This window comes from Setaria italica, chromosome IX, assembly GCF_000263155.2.
Source record: "Setaria italica strain Yugu1 chromosome IX, Setaria_italica_v2.0, whole genome shotgun sequence".
Lineage (NCBI taxonomy): Eukaryota > Viridiplantae > Streptophyta > Magnoliopsida > Poales > Poaceae > Setaria > Setaria italica.
This window is the reverse complement of record NC_028458.1, coordinates 23,759,081-23,765,427: the sequence shown is the minus strand read 5'-3', so window position 1 is coordinate 23,765,427 and position 6,347 is coordinate 23,759,081. Positions and strand designations below refer to the sequence as shown.

At 42.9% G+C, this 6,347-nt stretch overlaps 1 long non-coding RNA gene across 1 annotated transcript; it reads right to left on the bottom strand.

Annotated features, from left to right (window-relative positions):
* Positions 1–2,883: 2,883 nt before the first annotated feature.
* Positions 2,884–6,103, bottom strand: LOC101780124. Its single transcript, XR_215869.3, has 3 exons — positions 5,814–6,103; positions 3,273–3,422; positions 2,884–3,162 (listed from the first exon to the last, which is right to left on the bottom strand). It is a non-coding gene; the product is annotated as an uncharacterized LOC101780124 (long non-coding RNA).
* Positions 6,104–6,347: the final 244 nt, after the last annotated feature.

Genomic DNA, 6,347 nt, shown 5'->3' with positions numbered 1-6,347 from the left:
CTGACGGAAGGCCGTCGCGGCTTGGGCTCAGATCCTCCAGGGTGCCGAGCTCTACGCAATCGTCTCCAAGAACCCCCTTCAACTCATCGTTGCCTGCAGGCTGCAGCCGCTCGAGGGATTAACGTAAAGTGTTCGATGAAATACACGTTCGGAGCGCTGTGATTTGGAAATGTGGAAGCGCATGCTGTGCTCGGCCAACGGTGCGGGCGTCTGCAACCTCACCAAACTCATGACCATTCCGTCGGCTTGCCCATCGAAGGACACAAGTATAGCAATGCGCAGAGGATAATTGTTCGCGGTAGGGGCAGCCACTGTACCCGTTCGTCAGGCCGCGTCTCTCTCCGAGCTGGCGTGGCCACTGACATTGCTGCTCAAGAACAAGGGCCATGGCATGGCAACGCAGTGGACTGCAAAACACAGGCATGTAAGTAAGCTGGCAGATCACCGACCCACTCTCCGGCGGCAGATCTCCTGGAGTACAGCCGATGGCAGCCAATCCAGCCAGTATGAACTCAAATCGGCTCTTGTTGCTTACTTGCCCGATTGCCTCGTCCTCTTCTTGAGCCCAAAATTACACTGTTTCCCAGCCTACTTACTGCATCTGCATGTTGGGCTTCAGCATGCTTAACTGATAAGGAGACAAATTAGCACTAATTGGCTGAACTTTTCTTTTCTTATTATAGTTTTTTAAAAAAGTATATGTCTTCTGCTTTATGGCATGCTACCTTTTAGATTTTGTAGTGTACTACAATCTGAAATTTTTCATGGGCCACTTAGCTAAGACAAGGGCGTGTTAGTTGTCAGTATTCAGTAAGATAGGTTTGTTTGAACTAAACCTGCATGACTAAGTTGCAATTTGTCCTGAATAGTTCCATTTCCCAGGATATAGTGCTAAAGCATAAGAGCCATAATTGTGTAACAATAATTTTGGAATGGTGTTAGATTGTTAGATTGTTACTTCCTTGCATGCATGCTGAACAAGGACAATCTTTGATGGATTAAATTTTTAGATACTTTTTCCAAGAGGAAAGAAAGAAGAAGAAACCCAAACCGGAAGATTTAGAACTAAAGAACAATTAGATAACAATGGCAATTCTATTATGGTTATGTCCTAATTTCCATCCATTCCTGTACTGAAATGTAGGGTGTAATTTGCAACTTCTCAGTGTAGCAGTACTCTGTATATGGCATACAATGCAAATATAAAGCAATCAAGCAAATATTGAATACTTTGTTCATGTTCTCATTTATGTCTGTATATCAGGGTTCCAATAGTGGGAGTCAGTCAACATTCAGCTATATTGGCAGTAATATAATGCTTGGTTTCATCTAACCTGCCACTCTTTTATACAATTCAGGAACACGATTCAAAACCGATCGTAAATACTCACGCAGGATTAAGGATTCAGATTAGAAATAAAAAAACAGTATTAGTATACAGAGTACAAGGTCAAATTGTAATTTTACTTAGTTCTTCATTCTTTTTGTTGAGCAAATTTGTTCTTCATTCTCATGTTGATTCAGAAGTTTTTCATTCTCATGTTGATTCATATTTCAGATCATGCTACTGACTCCAGCTGGGAGGGGTAAAATCTTCAATTTTCTGACCTTCATTTTCTTTATTCCTCTGCATTTTTCCTTGGTGTTATATTTTCTTGCTCTACTAACTATTGTGACCACAACTTTAATTTGCGTTTAATCAGTCCACTTATTTTGGGTGCTCATGATTGCAGCGGCTGCTTTCATTAGGTGCTTATGCTATGTATCACGATCTGTTTCTATTGCTTGAGTGATGTACTTTACAGTGCTTTGTTAAAATAAGAAGGTGACACACACGAACTCCTTTTTTTTTTAACACAGGTGCACTATCTCCAGCAGTACATTATTAGATTTAAGGAAAAATAGGCCTAACACTATAAGGTCTACCTTTAGTTACAACTCCTGGGCTCCCGGCACAAAAAAAGGGTTAGCAGCCGATTTGGAGGATCCATGGGCCACTTAGCTAAGACAAGGGCGTGGCTTTGCCGCGCCTGTGTTTCTAGTAATCTTCTTGCGATGCAACTCCATTTTTCAGTCTATTGAACCGTGAAGGTCTAAATGCTATTCTTTTCATATATGCAATTCCAAGCAATTATCACGAGATAACAAAAGTTAAGACATTAATAGATTAGCAAAGACGTTGAAATACAGAAGCTGTTTTCTATTGGGTTGGGTATCAGCATTTTGAGAGAGAAAAATGTTCAAATAGAAAACATCTAAACCAATAGAATCAGGTTTGATATTTTGTACCTTTTTTTATATATGAGCATGAACATGAATGCAAATGGTACCTATTGTTATAAATGAGCATGAACATGAATGAACATGAGTACTCGGTTTCAAGTTTTTTTTTACACCTAGCTGAACACTAGATTTGAACATGACCGCAATTAGGAAGGGATTGCGACAATCAGAAATAGAGCTGTGGAAGAAAACACACATGATGCAACATATGTCGCTTCAGACAAAAAGAAGTCAGATACTGAATTCGGATGGCTAGAATGTGCTTCATCCTGTATTAACAGTTGAAGGAAGGCATTCAGGGATAATATCATAAAGACTCGTGTGTAAAAAGAAAAGCTGATTTGGTTCTGGTAGTCATGAGCTTCATGTCTAGCGATGGTTCAAATTAACAGGTCGTAGAACTTAAACTTACCATGCAGTTGTATTTAATTGCCTTCTAGCTGAATTTCTCATGCCAAATTTCTTTTGTTAGCTATGCACAGTTATCCAAGGTATCCCTACTTCATGTTCAGGCTTGGGACGGCAACCAACATTTATAGTTGATATGAAATTGAAAAACTGAATAACCCCATGGCTATGTTAAACCAAGAGGAAGGTGCAAACATTAAAACTTCTCACATCTTTCTTTTCCATGCCACAAATACGAGGGAAGCCATCAAAATTCAGAAGCACAAACAGTAATTCAGACTCATGCTATCTTTCTGTCTGAACAAAGTATGTAATTTCAGTATCATCTCTCAACAATACATACTAAAAGACAAAAAGAATCAACCTCTGAAACCAGGGTTCCCATGTTCAGCTTCCAGCACGTGATGTTTGTACTCAGCTCTTCTGGTTGTTGTCACTGCCACTATTCACACTCTCCATGGGTTGAATAGTCTACAGAAGCAGAAATTAAGAAGGAAAAAAAAATTAGCGGGTTCTCATCGAACAGCTGGTGTGCATGACAACCAGTGAGAAGGATAGAAATCAGCAGCTAATGGAGGCACCAGCGAGGAGTGAGAGAGCAATCACAACTGAAGACAATGCAAGGGAAGGAGTTCCTGTTGGTGGGCGCCCACCGCCAAACTTCCTGCCAGAGTTCATCCTTGCTCGCTCTTATATTTAACCTCTTCTGCTTTTCAGCAAGTCATGACTTCCTGCAGGGATATGGAGCATGGGAGGAGGTAATTAATGGCAGGCTACAAGCCTCACACAGTGCTAGCTTCCGTCCCTCTAACTATTGACAATTGAATCTGTCTCGATTATTTGAAGAGAAAGATTTCAATTAAACTATACATATTGTAATCAAAGCCCTCAAACACTGAGGGCCCCTTTGGCACGGCTCATCCGCTGGCTTCTCGAGCGGCTTTTGATGAAGCCGTGCCAAACGGGCACCGTCAAAACAGCTCGCAAGCAAAAGCTGGGCGGAAGCCCCGCAAAATGCGCTAAGTGCGTTCCTCCCCGCGCGAGAAGCCAAAAATAGTGGCTTATCGTGGCTTCTCCCCGTCGAAACGAGACCAATTCCATCGCTAACCTCAGCGCTTACCTGGTGGCGGGGCGGAGCACTGGTCCAACGGCGGATGGAGGAGGAGAGAGAAGCGGAAAAAGAAAAGAAGGGGCCGGCGGGGTGGGGGCGGAGTGGCGGAGGAGGAGGGCTGGGGCCGGCGACGCGAAGGAGCAGGTCCGATGCGGCTAGGTGGCGGCGGGGTGGCGGAGGAGGAGGGTCGGGGCGGCTAGGTGGTGGCGGCGGAGGAGGTCCGGTGCGGTGCCATCACGGCGGATAGGTGGAGGAGGAGGTCCGGTGCGGCGCCGTGGTGGCGGAGGGATCCAGGGATGGTGGGGTGGTGCTGGAGGGGCGGAGGAGGAGGGCCGGGCGGATAAGGTCGGGAGGGAGGTGCCGATCGGATAAGGAGAGAAGGGAGGAAAAGAAAAGAAGGGGAGAGGAAAGAGAAATAAAAAAGAAGAAAAAGAAAAGAAAAATGAGGAGAAAAAAAAAGAAAAGAGAAAAAAATATAAGGGTATTTTGGACATTTGACACCTTCTTTCCAATCTAAAAAGCTAGGAGAAACTGTTTTGCCAAACGTTTTCCTACAAGATAAGCCAGAGCTAAAAAAAGTTGCTTTTCCAGATGAGCTAGAGCCAGAGCTGTTTTCTCACAAGCTAAAGCCATGCTAAACGAATCCTAAATCAAGACGGAACTAGCGTACAGTGTAACAGAGAATTGACAAAGAAATTGTATTAAAGCTAGATGCCTGAAAACATACCCAGTTAAGGAAGATCTGGGTTATCTTTGTTTTTGAAGCAATTCTATATTATGAATACACTACACAACACAATTGGGTTATAAGATCTAGATACTGATACTAACACAACTTTATTTCTGAAATGCTTCAAAAAATGGATTTAGGCCCTGTTTCTAGCAACTTGCTTCTGAGCAGCTTTTCCAAGAAGACTTTGCTCGAAGAAGCTAGTTGTTTGGCAATCCTGCTTTGATAAGGCTCATTGTCTATCATTAGTGTGAAAGACTGTAATGCCTCTGAAGGGTAAGTGACCTTTTTTGTTAACTTTGTGGAGATATCACTGTCCTCATTCCAGTGAAGTGAAGTGAGAAATATTTTTATAGTATTTTTCTTATTAGTGAAGTGAGAAATATGACAATAATAATGACTTCATTCCATATGAGTATGTAATCCTATTCAACTTACAGCATGCTACACGATGTGTATTTTCCTTCCTTGTGATATTAAATACTCATCTGGAATAAAGTCACTATTATTGTGATATTAGACAATAATTTGGATCCAAAGTTGCATACGAATACGTCAGGTCCAAATTTCATTACGAGCACATGACAGTTAAAGAAGCACTAATGATTTCTTCAGTTCTTGTGTCCTCTTCATACTCAAAGTCATATTCCTTAGGTCTATAAATCATGGGCAACCACTTCTTAAAACAAATATCTATGAAAATTGAAAATCTATATGACATTGTATCCCAAACTGCTTTGGGCTTGGTGCTCACAGCATAGAGAAAAATAGGGTGTTGCTGTCCCTCTGGCAGACAGCATTGCGTTGAATGACATTATCATCAATTGCATGCCAAACCAAAGCTAAAACGATGTTGGAACAGTAATTTTTATCTAATCAAAATAAAAATTGCATACTCTGAAATCAATTTGCCAACACTCAAAACTCATTATAGATCACCCTTTGAGGAGTCTGCCTCTACAATTTGCCAACACTCGAAACTCGTTGTTAGATGTCTGAACACCATCTCTGAACATTACAACCCGTCAACCCCTGTTACGTTCTTTGAACATGTACCATAGTTGAACAGTTGCAATCGCCGAATATTTTCCAAGAGCAACAATACAATGTGAGCTAAGTCATTACTGAACATATATACAAGCAAGCAACATATGGTCGCACCATCAATCTGTCAACCGACTCAAATACTATCCACGTAAGGCCATGACTGACGAGAACGAAACAAGCCGCGTTCGACTTTCAATTGCAGATCTGAGCTGGAGAATGTGGAGGTGTAGGTACCTCGGATTGCAGAGAGCTTGCTTCCGGATGTGGCGGCGACCCAGCTGAGCAGGAGTGGCGGCGGTTGCTAACGTTCGGGGCGAAACCCGACTTGGCGTATGGCGGTTGGAAGCCGGCGGAGGCGGAGGAGAAGCGACGTCTAGGCTGTCGGAGATGCGACCGGAGGAGGTGGAGGCCGGTAGAGGGGGCGGCGACTCGAACCACTGATTCAGCATCCAGGGGCGAGTTGGGGCCGCGGCTGTGGAGTCGTGGGGGCGTGGGGCCAACAGCCTAGGGTGTGTTTTTAGAAACGCAAAATTGGCTGTAGGACACCGTTCAAAGTGTTGCTTTTGCCACAAACCACTAAAAATACATCTTTATTAGAAGACACGCTTCAACCATGTCAATTTGCTACGGGACACTATAACCCATATAATAGTATTTCCAACTCAAAGAGGTTACAAAATACATAAAATCTGGACAAGTTTACCCTTGCCCTCCATACACAACATATTTCACCAACAGATCATTGTCCAAGCAATCAAATATTGTACC